A 13,989-nucleotide genomic window follows, 5' to 3' on the forward strand; every position below is an offset into this window, starting at 1 on the left:
AGATATAGATCGGACGGCCTATACAATAGGATGACAGGCACACCATCATCACAAACTCTGCTTTTTATTGAACCGAGACAAAGCTAACATGCGAATTAAATAAATGCATAGGGTCTACATACACAATTTATCTTAGGCACTCCAATAATACGTCCACTACACATTCACTCATTTCACATCTTTCTACATCTACGGGAACCTACGAAAGGGTTAACATAAATTGCCTCTCTCTCTCTCTCCTACCTGATTTTCATGGTGGTGGGCCCCTCCCTCCCCCAATCTACAATCAACAACTCACACATTTTACATTATGTTAATTACGTAATTGGGATTACGTAGGTGTAGCATTACTCGTCCTAAAAACCCAACTAAGCCAACCTCCCAGCATATCGCGCGGGAAAAGACCCAGTCGCACTGTTTTAGTCGGGATTACCAGATTTCTAATAGTAGTATCAATGGATATCGTGAAGCGCCAAGTTATTTTTTTGAGGGGTGAAGGACCTAGTTTAAAAGGAAAAAAGGAGGTACACTCAGAGCACCCTTGTCGCGGTCGCATTGCACCCCACACACATTCGGCCCTGCACACGGCTCACGCAAATAGAATGCGCTTCGTCTTGCCTCTTCACTGACATGTGCACTGCACTTGGAGAAACCATCCATGCGCCAAACTCCCACCGCCCACCATGCGAAAATCCTCCCCCCCCCCCAAAAAAAATTCCCCCCAAATCCCAAATTCAACTGCCCTTCAGCTAACTAGCCAATAATATTCCCCAAACCCCCTCCCCCCATCACCCTCCACTCCATTCGCTCCGCCAAAGACGCCCTCCCCGCCGTGCTGATACGTCGGCGCCGTGGTTCGTCGAGGGAACGCATGGCAATCCTCTCGCTCCCACAGTACGCTCTCGCAGACTGCCGTCCACTAGCCGCGCCGCCACCGCTGGCGACATTCTTGTGGAGGCACACGGCGGTCAGCGCTGCCACCGCTAGCGACATTTGTGTGGAGACACACAGTGGTCAACTTCTCCCACAATACGCGCATTTTAGATTGAGGCCCCGTGCATGTCGGTGTAGCGCTGAATGTTAGCTGATAGACGCTGTTAATCTCACTGTTTGCTGAAATAGTTTACAGTCAATATGCTCTGCTTAATAAGCTTCCTTGCCCTGTTCTGCACTCAATCTGCTTAGCTGAGATGGTATGCCAAGGTTGATTAGTTGCTAAAATATCCTGCCATATATTTATTGTGATGTAGATTGCCATGATCTAGTAGCTAATCTATTAGGTGAAATAGCTCTACACCATTTTATACTCAATCTTTGTTGCTGCGATGGCCTTCGATAGTTTGACGGATGTTTGCTCGGCCTCATTGACTGCTGAAACAACCTGCCATAATTTAGCACTCAAATCGGTTTCCTGAATTAGCTTTATATATATTTCGGTACTTAGATCTGCTCGTCCAAATATCTTACCATAGCTTTAGACATCGACCTAGGTGTTTTTTTCTGGACTTCATAAAAAAGCATATATGCTTTTCTTGTAATATCCAATAGAAGAACTAATTTGTATGTCTAACAGATGGACATGACTTGGATAACTTCTGCTCGAACATTCTCCGCTGCATATGTCGAGGGGGTTGAAAACTTCATGAACTTTATCAGAGCTGAGTACGGTTGTCCAAAATTATATGTGCTCTGCCCATGTAGTGGTTGTATGAATTGAGTTACAAGACCCCAGTCAACTGTGCAAAATCATCTACACTTGTATGGGATGTCAGTCACATATACTAGGTGGGTTCATCATGGTGAAGTGAACGTCAATGTTATTGACTACGTGGAAGCAGCAGATCACCATCTTGATCTGCCTGATGCTCAGGTGGAAGAGGAGGAGGAGGTGGTGGTGGCGGAGCCAATGAGTTTGACCAGCATTGAAACAATGTTACGAAATGCTCATGCATTTCGTGAACTTTCACCTGCAAAAGAAAAACAGTGGGCCTGCATGTTGGAACAATGCAACATGGCTGTCACCCAGGAAATAAGCTGTCAGTATTCTCAGCTATGGTCACCTTTTTTCAGGTGAAGACATCTGAGCGGATGACCAAAAAATCATTCAATGCAATGTTGGCTGCTTTCCGCAAATCTTTCCCAGATGCGTCTGAGCTGCCACACACGTACAGTAAAATGAAGAATTTCCTTCGTGTAGTTGGAGTTGGATATGATATGATCCATGTTTGCAAGAATAATTTTGTTCTGTTCCGGAAGGATGATGCCAACTTAACTGAATAACCGAAATGCAAATCATCAAGATGGAAAGATGGTCATGTTGTTAAGAGGATTCCTCATAATGTTCTAAGACATTTTCCAATTATACCAAGATTGCAGAGGTTGTTTCATGATGCTGAAACAAGAGATGATGTAATGTGGCATTCTAGGAACCAGGAGTACAGAGATCAGAATGTAATGAGCCATCCATCTCATGGTAGTGAGTGGAAAAGCTTCAATCATAAACACAAAAAGTTTGCTGCTGACCCGAGAAACATTAGACTTGGCTTAGCTTCAGATGGATTTAACCCATTTGTCCACCAGAGCGCCACATGTAGTATGTGGCCAGTGCTTGTTATCCCTTACAACATGCCTCCAAGTGTCTGCACCAAATAATCAAACTACATAATGTCCATGCTCATCCTAGGTCCAAAAAGTCCTTGAAAGGATTTGATTTCTTCATGGAGCCTCTTGTGGAGGAACTTCAATAGCTATGGAGGGGTGTTCTCACTCGAGACCTATATAGCAGCCCACCAGCTGATTTCTTTCTGCATGCTGTTATAATTTGGTGCATCCATGATTATCCAGCTTTGGGCACTATTTCAGGGCGAAGTACACATGGTTATTATGCATGTGTTCGCTGTGACAGGAATCCGCTGTCATACACAATACTTAGCAAGATCTGTTACATTGGACACCGCCATTTCCTTGCCAAGGACAAACCGCATCCTAGAAAATTCCGAGGACATGTGTTCAATGCAAAGCATGAAAACTGTGATGTTCCAAAGAGGCTCACCGCCGATGAGTTGCAAGTGGAATTAGAGAAGGTCAGGCATATTACACCAGGAAACCATACTGGTAATGGTAGCGGGAAAAGGAAGCATGGCAGGGCAGAAGAGATATTATTTTTTACCTGTAGGTCCACTTTGTGGGACTTGGAGTATTGGAAAGATTTGGATCTACGACATAATCTTGATGTGATGCACATTGACAAAAATATATGTGATAGCACTATGATCACACTTCTTAATATTGAAGTCAAGACGAAAGATACCTTAAAATCTAGGAATGATTTGACACACCTGGGTATCAGACAGGATTTGCAGGTGCAAGATGAAGGTAAACCATGGGATATGGCACCAGCTGTGTACGTACTGGACAAGGTAAAAATAAAATAATTCTGCGAGGTCCTGTCACGTGTGAGATTCCCACATGGATTTGCTTCCAACCCTGAAAGGAAAGTCAGTGCAGATGGAAACAAGGTACAAGGGTTGAAAACTCATGACTGCCACGTCCTACTTCAAAGGGTTTTACATGTTATCCTTAGAGGATTGGGCCACCCTAACTTATACAGAGCAGTTGTAGAGTTGGGACAACTCTTCAGGGAACTTTGCAGTAGAAATATCGGGATAGATGCTTTGGAGCGTCTTAGGGACAAGATACCAACTATCCTATGCGACCTTGAGAAGATATATCCTCCAGCCTTCTTTGATGTGATGGTGCATTTGGTTGTTCATCTACCTGAGGAGGCACTACTTAGAGGTCCATTACAGTATGGCTGGATGTACCCTATTGAAAGGCGGCTAGGAACTTTTAAGGGGTATGTTAGGAACAGAGCTAGACCCAAGGGTTCCATTGCAGAGGCCTACATTGCTACAGAAGCGTTGATATTCTTCTCAAAATACATTGAAACAGCTGATTAGCTTAGCAAAGAGGTGGATGGAGACAATACCGGGCTCAATGTTTTCGATTATTCTGTTCGAGTTACAGAGAAGAGTCAACAAGAGGAAAAAGCTAAAGATTTGGACAAAATGGTTTGGTATGTGTTGAATAATTGTCCTAAGATACTACCTTATATCAAGTAAGTGCTAAGTACATCAGCTTATACATCGTAATCTACTAAACTTGCAACACATTCTTATATATTTAGATGTTTGACACAATCACTATGTTGTGCAGCATGTACAAAAAGGAGTTACTGCCACAAAATCCAAGAAACATTGACAAACTGGTTATGGCAGGATTTACAAAATGTTGAAGAGCCATCTAAGCTTTTGAATTGCACTGTCAGTTTTTTTAATATATTGAGTACATAAAATCATCAGCTTGTCTATTTTCTAACCATAGGTTAAAAGATGCGGGAGGATGGGCAGGCAGTTGATGATGCCCTTTACTCACTAGCAATGGGTCCTGATACTCGGGTACTAGCAATGGGTCCTGATACTCGGGTAAGACATTATGAATCTTGCGTTGTTGGAGATGTGCGCTACAACACCCATGCACGCGACGAAGGCAGGAAGACACAAAGTAGTGCCATCATGAGCACGGATACGTACGACAAAGAGACAACTGAAATGTATGCTAACATAATAGACATTGTTCAGTTGTAGTATATCTCCAGTTTCGAGGATCATTGGTGTGTGGTTCTGTTGTGCTGTCATTGGTATAACCTGTTTTCCAGGATCGTAAAACCCAAAGCTGATGATTATTTCAAATCCATCAATGTCAAGGCGGCATACCAGACCAACGAGCCTTTTATTTTAGCAAATCAAGCAACACAGATATTTTTCTTGGAAGACACATTTGCACGTAGCGATGACTAGAGAGTATTGCAAAGGATTGAGCAGAGGAATTCATTTCATGAAGTTGCACAACAAGATGATGCTTACACTGCTCCTGATGTACAAGATAACATAGATGTTCCTAGTATCTTTGAGAACCATCACGTCAATGACACCGGCAAAAATATTGCATGTCGTGTTGTGGACATACAAGAGTTGATCAAGAAGAAGCCAACATTCGAGGACATTGAGGATGAAGAGGAAGATGACACTATGGGGAATTACGATTCAGACTGATACACATGGCGAAGATGTTGACGATGCTGCTGCAGATGATGATTAGATTGCTTTTGTCGTCTTTGCCTATCAGAAGATGTTTTTTTATCTACTATGTGAAATTGTGTTTGCTATGACAACTGAAACCTGATGAACGTGTTGTTTAGTATTTTGCTGTGAAAACATCACTTGTTATGTATGCTAATTTGTGTTTGGTGATTGTATGACGACTAAAACATCATGACATTGTTGTTTAGTTGTACTCATATTTGGGTGTGAAACTTGAATTTGATGACATAGTTTGTTGTTGGACTGAAATTTGCTCGACGTCTTTGAATGGGAAAAATGCTGACCTGACAGGGCCTCTGCTAATTTATTTATTTATTACCAAAAGGGCCTCTGTTATTTATTTATTTATTAGCAAAAGGGGATACCCTAGATTTCTGTTAATAGAAATCATTAGAAGTTGACAACACTATGACCAACTTGCTACACAGGTTTCATTCATTACTAGATTTAGCAAAGTGCTCATGTCATAGCCACTGAATATGTCACGAGTGCTACATACACTGCAAATAAAGAGACAATCATCCTACAGAGCACATCGATTTTGCCCATTATCTTCGCAAGCTCTTTCATCTCCTCATTGTTGTCAAGGCCGTTCAAAAGCTATTGCTTGGACATGATCAGAGGAACTGCATCTTTAACCTTCTGCTCCGCATCTTCCTCTTTTGTCGTTCCTTCAGTTACTTTTCCAACACCCCAACCTGCTGGTATTGGGATTCGTCGGCTACCCAAATAATCAGCGTAGTTGCATTCCCCCACATCAGCAACTTCCCAGAAATACAAATCAACACCGGCGAAATTGGAAGATCATCAACCAAATTATTAAAAAAATCGGCAACTGAAAGCAACAGATCAACACTTAAACATATTATTACCCCGTGATTCGAGCATTTGTAGAAGACTTGGATAGGGTTGAGGATTGTGGTTGATATGTAACGGATGACTCCACGTGATTTGCAGCAGTGGCACCACACCAACGGCAGTGGGTTGCAATGAGCAACCGACTGCGGTGCGTGTGCCGGCGGGGGTGTGATGAGACTCATAGGCGATGGTACGGGTGGTGACTTGGTGCATATCTGGTTGTTTCCTGCTGAAGAGCAGGTGGACGAGTGCTACGTCTTGATCTAGTGTTGGATTTCCGCGAAGAGGAGAGGGTGATGCAGCAAAGTGTAGCGTAAGTATTTCCCTCAGTTTTGAGAACCAAGGTATCAATCCAGTAGGAGGCTCCTCAAAAGTCCCACGCACCTACACAAACAAACTGAGAACTCGCAACCAACACAATAAAGTGGTTGTCAATCCCTTCATGGTCACTTACGAAAGTGAGATCTGATAGAGAGATAATAATATTTTTGGTATTTTGTGATATAGATGCAGAAAAGTAAAGATGCAAATAAAAGTAGATTGAAAGCAATTATGATAAGAGATAGACCTGGGGGCCATAGGTTTCACTAGAGGCTTCTCTCGAGAGCATAAGTATTATGGTGGGCGAACACATTATTGTCGAGCAATTGATAGAAAAGCGAATAATTATGATGTTATCTAGGCATGATCATGTATATAGGCATCACGTCCATAACAAATAGACCGACTCCTGCCTGCATCTAGAGTATTAAGTTCATAAGAACAGAGTAACGCTTTAAGCAAGATGACATGATGTAGAGGATAAACACATGCAATATGATATAAACCCCATCTTGTTATCCTCGATGGCAACAATACAATACATGTCTTGCAACCCTTTCTGTCACTAGGTAAGATCACCGCAAGATTGAACCCAAAGCTAAACACTTCTCCCATGGCAAGAAAGATCAATCTAGTAGGCCAAACCAAACTGATAATTCGAAGAGACTTGTAAATATAACTCAATCATACATAAAAGAATTCAGAGAAGATTCCAATATTATTCATAGATAAACTTGATCATAAACCCACAATTCATCGGATCTCGACAAACACACCGCAAAAAGAGATTACATTGAATAGATATCCACAAGAGAGGGGGAGAACATTGTATTGAGATCCAAAAAGAGACAAGAAGCCATCTAGCTAATAACTATGGACCCGTAGGTCTATGGTAAACTACTCACAACTCATCGGAGAGGCTATGGTGTTGATGTAGAGGCCCTCCATGGTCGATTCCCCCTCCGGCAGAGTGCCGGCGAAGGCTCCAAGATGGGATCTCGCGGATAAAGAAGGTTACGGCGGTGGAAATTGCGTTTCGTGGTGCTCCTAGATGTTTTCGGGGTCCGTGGACATATATAGGAGGAAGAAGTACGTCGGTGGACGCCCGAGGGGCCCACGAGACAGGGGGGCGCCCTCCTATCTCGTGGGGCCCTTGGAGCTTTCTTGACTTGCACTCCAGGCTCTCCAGATCAGATTTGTTCCAAAAATAACGCTCCCGAAGGTTTCATTCTGTTTGGACTCTGTTTGATATTACTTTTCTTCGAAATACTGAAATAGGCAAAAAAATCAGCAATATGGACTGGGCCTCCGGTTAGTAGGTTAGTCCCAAAAATGATATAAATGTGTAGAATAAAGCCCATAAACATTCAAAAGGGGTAATATAATAGCATGGAACAATCAAAAATTATAGATACGTTGGAGACGCATCAAGCATCCCCAAGCTTAATTCCTGCTCGTCCTCGAGTAGGTAAATGATAAAAGGAGAATTTTTGATGTGGAGTGCTACCTAGCATAATTCATAATGTAATTTTCTTTCATTGTGGCATGAATGTTCAGATCCAAATAATACAAAATAAAAGTTCATAGTGACATGAGAAATAGTAATAATTCAAGCATACTAACCAAGGTAATCATGTCTTCTCAAAATAACATGGCTAAAGAAAGTTATCCCTACAAAATCATATAGTCTGGCTATGCTTCATCTTCATCACACAAAGTATTTAATCATGCACAACACCGATGACGAGCCAAGCAATTGTTTCATACTTTAATAATCACAAACTCTTTCAACTTTCACGCAATACATGAGCGTGAGCCATGGACATAGCACTATATGTGGAATGGAATGGTGGTTGTGGAGAAGACAAAAAGGAGAAGATAGTCTCACATCAACTAGGCATATCAACGGACTATGGAGATGCCCATTAATAGATATCAATGTGAGTGAGTAGGGATTGTCATGCAACGGATGCACTAGAGCTATAAATATATGAAAGCTCAGCAAAAGAAAACTAGTGGGTGTGCATCCAACTTGCTTGCTCACGAAGACCTAGGGCACTTTTGAGGAAGCCCATCATTGGAATATACAAGCCAAGTTCTATAATGAAAAATTCCCACTAGTATATGAAAGTGACAACATATGAGACTCTCTATCATGAAGATCATGGTGCTATTTTGAAGCACAAGTGTGGAAAAAGAGATAGTAGCATTGTCCCTTCTCTCTTTTTCTCTCATTTTATTTTTTTTCTTTTCCTTTTTTTTATTTTTCTCTTTTTTTTCTTTGGCCTTTTTTTGGCCTCTTTTTTTTATTTTTTTTTATTTTTGTAAAGTCCGAAGTCTCATCCCGACTTGTGGGGGAATCATAGCCTGCATCATCCTTTCCTCACGAGGACAATGCTCTAATAATGAAGATCATCACACTTTTATGGATTTACAACTCAAAGCTAGAACAAGATATGACTCTATATGAATGCCTCCCGCGGTGTACCGGGATATGCAATGACTCAAGAGCGACATGTATGAAAATTATGAAGGTGGCTTTTCCACAAATACGATGTCAACTACATGACCATGCAAAGAGCAATATGACAAAAGTAATGTGTGTCATATGAACGGAACAGTGGAAAGTTGCATGGCAATATATCTTAGAATGGCTATGGAAATGCCATAATAGGTAGGTATGGTGGCTGTTTTGAGGAAGGAGTGTGGTGGGTGTATGGTACCGGCGAAAATTGCGCGGCACAAAAGAGGCTAGAAATGGTGGAAGGGTGAAAAGGTGCGTATAATCCATGGACTCAACATTAATCAAAAGAACCCATATACTTGTTGCAAAAATTTAGAAATCATCAAAAATCAAAGAACTAAGTGCATGCTCCTAGGGGTTAGACTGGTAGGAAAAGACCATCACTCGTCCCCGACTGCCACTCATAAGGAAGACAATCAATAAATAAAATTGTGCTCCAACTTCATCACAAAGCGGTTCACCATACGTGCATGCTACAGGAATCACAAACTTCAACACAAGCATTCTTTAAAACCATAATCACCCAACTAGCATGATTTTAATATTACTACCTCCATATCTCAAAACAATTATCAAGTATCAAGTTGATCATAGTATCCAATTCACTTCCTATGACAGTTTTTATTATACCCAACTTGGATGCTCATCATTCTAGGACCAACTTTGTAACAATAGAAAATACCATGCTGTTATAGAAGACTCTCAAAATGATATAAGTGAAGCACGAGGACTAGCAATTTCTTCAAAATTAAGACACCACTGTCGTGCTCTAAAAGATATAAGTGAAGCACTGGAGCAAAAACTATCAAGCTCAAAAGATATAAGTGAAGCACATAGAGTATTCTAGCAAATTCTAATCAAATAGGCTTCTCCCAAAAGGTGTGTACAGCAAGGATGATTGTGGTAAACTAACAAGCAAAGACCAATATAATACACGATGCTCCAAGCAAAACACATATCATGTGGCGAATAAAAATATAGCTCCAAGTAAAGTTACCAATGAATGAAGAGGAAAGAGGGGATGCCTTCCCGGGGCATCCCCAAGCTTACGCTTTTGGCTACTCTTGAATATCTTGGGGTGCCATGGGCATCCCCAAGCTTAGGCTCTTGCCACCCTTTATTCCATAGTCCATAAAGGCCTTACCCAAAACTTGAAAACTTCACAACACAAAACTCAACAGGAAATCTTATAAGCTCCGTTAGTGAAAGAAAACAAAACCACCACATAAGGTACTGAAATGAACTCATTCTTTATTTATTTTGGTGTTAAACCTACTGTATTCCAACTTCCTTATGGTTTATAAACTAATTTATTAGCCATAGATGCATTGAAATAAGCAAACAACACACGAAAAACAGAATCTGTCAAAAACAGAACAGTCTGTAGCAATCTGTAACTAACGCAAACTTCTGGAACTCTAAAAATCCTACAAAAATAGGACGTACTGGAAAATTTGTCTATTGATCAGCAGAAAAAAGAATCAATGCAAAAGCACGTTTCTGTGATTTATTGAATTTGTTCTCATGAGTGCAAAGTTTCTGTTTTTCAGCAGAATCAAATCAACTATCATCGTAGCTTATCCTATAGGTTCTACTTGGCACAAACACTAATTAAACAATAAAAACACATCTAAACAGAGAGTAGATGCAAGATTCATTCCTAAACAGGAGCGAAAACAAAAAACATAAAGAAAAATTGGGTTGCCTCCCAACTAGCGCTATCGTTTAACGCCCCTAGCTAGGCATAAAAGCAAGGATAGATCTAATTAGTGCCATCTTTGGCACTTGTTTCATAAGTAGCACGCATGATAGATTCATAAGGTAATTTGACTTTCTTTCTTGGAAAGTGCTCCATGCCTGAAATTGGAATCTAATGTTCCCTTCCTTCATATCAATAATCGCACCAATCGTTCTAAGGACAGATCTACCAAGAATAATAGGGCAAGAAAGATTGAAATCTATATCAAGAACGATAAAATCTACGGGAACCAAATTTCTATTAGCAACAATAAGAACATCATTGATCCTTTCCATAGGCTTTTTAATGGTGGAATCCGCAAGGTGCAAATTTAAAGAGCAATCATCAAGATCCTGGAAACCTAGAATATCATATAAAGTTTTTGGAATCGTGGAAACACTAGCACCCAAATCACACAAAGCAAAACACTCATAATCTTTAATTCTAATCTTTATAGTAGGTTCCCAATCATCATTAAGTTTTCTAGGTATATAAACTTCCAAATTCAGTTTTGCATCATAAGATTGCAACAAGGCATCAACGATATGTTTGGTAAAAGCTTTATTTTGACTGTAAGCATGAGGAGAATTAACAACGGATTGCAACAAGGAAATACAACCTTTTAAAGAGCAATGATCATAATCAAATTCCTTGAAATCCGAGATAGTAGGTTCAATATTAGAAGTTGAAGATTCTCCAATCTCTCTTTTACCAAATTTAACATCATGATCTAAAGATTCCGAATTTTTGGGACGCCTTCTAGGCAAAGTTGATTCATCATCAGTCCCATAATCATCAAAATTCATCTTGCAAAACATAGATCTAATTGGAGACGCATCAATAACTTTAAGATCCTCGTCATTATTTTCATGGAGACTAGAAGAACATGCTTTTATAAAGCTTTCTTTTTTAGCACGTAATCTAGCGGTTCTTTCCTTGCACTCGCTAATAGAGATTCTCATTACTTTGAGAGACTCATTGATATCATGCTTAGGAGAAGAAGATCCAAGTTTAAGAGAATTAACATCAAGTGAAAGTCTATCAACATTCCTAGCCCAAACATCAACTTTAAGAAATTTTTCTTCAAGCAAAGCATTAAAATTCTTTTGAGAAATCATAAATTCTTTCACGCTATTCTCAAAATCAGAGGGCATCTTATTAAAATTACCATAAGAATTATTGTAGGAATTTCCATAACTATTAGAGGGATTACTAGGGAATGGTCTGGCATTAAAATTTCCTCTATAAGCATTGTTTCCAAAATTATTCCTGCCAACAAAATTCACATCCATAGATTCATTATTATTCTCAATCAAGGAAGACAAAGGCATATCATTTGGATCAAGAGGAGTATTTTTAGTAGCAAACATCTTCATAAGTTCATCCATCTTCCCACTCAAAACATTGATTTCTTCTATAGCATGTACTTTTTTACTAGAAGTGAAAACGGAAATAACTTCAATTTGACAATATTGTTATCCGTATCTTTCTTCTTTTGCATATCACACAAATCAACAAAATTGTTTAGATGAGTAGCGGCATCTTCACTAGGAAGGCCGGCGAATTGATCTTTCATAACAAGATTCAGCAAAGCAGCATTGATTTCACAAGACTCAACATCATTAAGAGAAGCAATCGGAGTACTAAGGAAATCATTATTATTGGTATTTGAGATGTCACACAACTTGGTATTATCTTGTGCCATGGCAACAAGTAATCCAACACACAAGCAGACAGAAAAATGGCAAGCGAAAAGAGATGGGGAGATTGGGAAAGAGAGGGCGAATAAAACGGCAAGGGTGAAGTGGCGGGAGAGGAAAAAGAGAGGCAAATAATGTAAATGCGAGGGAGATGGGTTTGTGATGGTATTTGGTATGTCTTGAATTGAGTGAAGACCTCCCCGGAAACGGCGCCAGAAATCCTTCTTGCTACATCTTGAGCTAGCATTGGTTTTCCCCGAAGAGGAGAGGGTGATGCAGCAAAGTGTAGCGTAAGTATTTCCCTCAGTTTTGAGAACCAAGGTATCAATCCAGTAGGAGGCTCCTCAAAAGTCCCACGCACCTACACAAACAAACTGATAACTCAAAACCAACGAAATAAAGGGGTTGTCAATCCCTTCACGGTCACTTACGAAAGTGAGATCTGATAGAGAGATAATAATATTTTTGGTATTTTGTGATATAGATGCAGAAAAGTAAAGATGCAAATAAAAGTAGATTGAAAGCAAATATGATAAGAGATAGACCCGGGGGCCATAGGTTTCACTAGAGGATTCTCTCGAGAGCATAAGTATTACGGTGGGAGAACAAATTACTGTCGAGCAATTGATAGAAAAGCGAATAATTATGATGTTATCTAGGCATGATCATGTATATAGGCATCAAGTCAATTACAAGTAGACCGACTCCTGCCTGCATCTACTACTATTACTCCACACATCGACCGACTCATGCCTGCATCTAGAGTATTAAATTCATAAGAACAGAGTAACGCCTTAAGCAAGATGACATGATGTAGAGGGATAAACACATGCAATATGGTATAATCCCCATCTTGTTATCCCCGATGGCAACAATACAATACGTGTCTTGCAACCCTTTCTGTCACTGGGTAAGATCACCGCAAGATTGAACCCAAAGCTAAACACTTCTCCCATGGCAAGAAAGATCAATCTAGTAGGCCAAACCAAATGATAATTCGAAGAGACTTGTAAAGATAACTCAATCATACATAAAAGAATTCAGAGAAGATTCCAATATTTTTCATAGATAAACTTGATCATAAACCCACAATTCATCGGATATCGACAAACACACCGCAAAAAGAGATTACATCAAATAGATCTCCACAAGAGAGGGGGAGAACATTGTATTGAGATCCAAAAAGAGAGAAGAAGCCATCTAGCTAATAACTATGGACCCGTAGGTCTGTGGTAAACTACTCACAACTCATCAGAGAGGCTATGGTGTTGATGTAGAGGACCTCCATGGTTGATTCCCCCTCCGACAGAGTGCCGGTGAAGGCTCCAAGATGGGATCTCGCGGATACAGAAGGTTATGGCGGTGAAAATTGTGTTTCGTGGTGCTCCTGGATGTTTTCGGGGTCCGTGGACATATATAGGAGGTAGAAGTACGTCGGTGGACGCCCGAGGGGCCCACGAGACAGGGGGCACGCCCTATAGGGGGGCGCCCTCCTATCTCGTGGGGCCCTTGGAGCTTTCTTGACTTGCACTCCAGGCTCTCCGGATCAGATTTGTTCCAAAAATAACGCTTTCGAAGGTTTCATTGCGTTTGGACTCCGTTTGATATTCCTTTTCTTTGAAATACTGAAATAGGCAAAAAACAGCAATATGGGCTGGGCCTCCGGTTAGTAGGTTAGTCCCAAAA

This window comes from Triticum aestivum, chromosome 1B, assembly GCF_018294505.1.
Source record: "Triticum aestivum cultivar Chinese Spring chromosome 1B, IWGSC CS RefSeq v2.1, whole genome shotgun sequence".
Lineage (NCBI taxonomy): Eukaryota > Viridiplantae > Streptophyta > Magnoliopsida > Poales > Poaceae > Triticum > Triticum aestivum.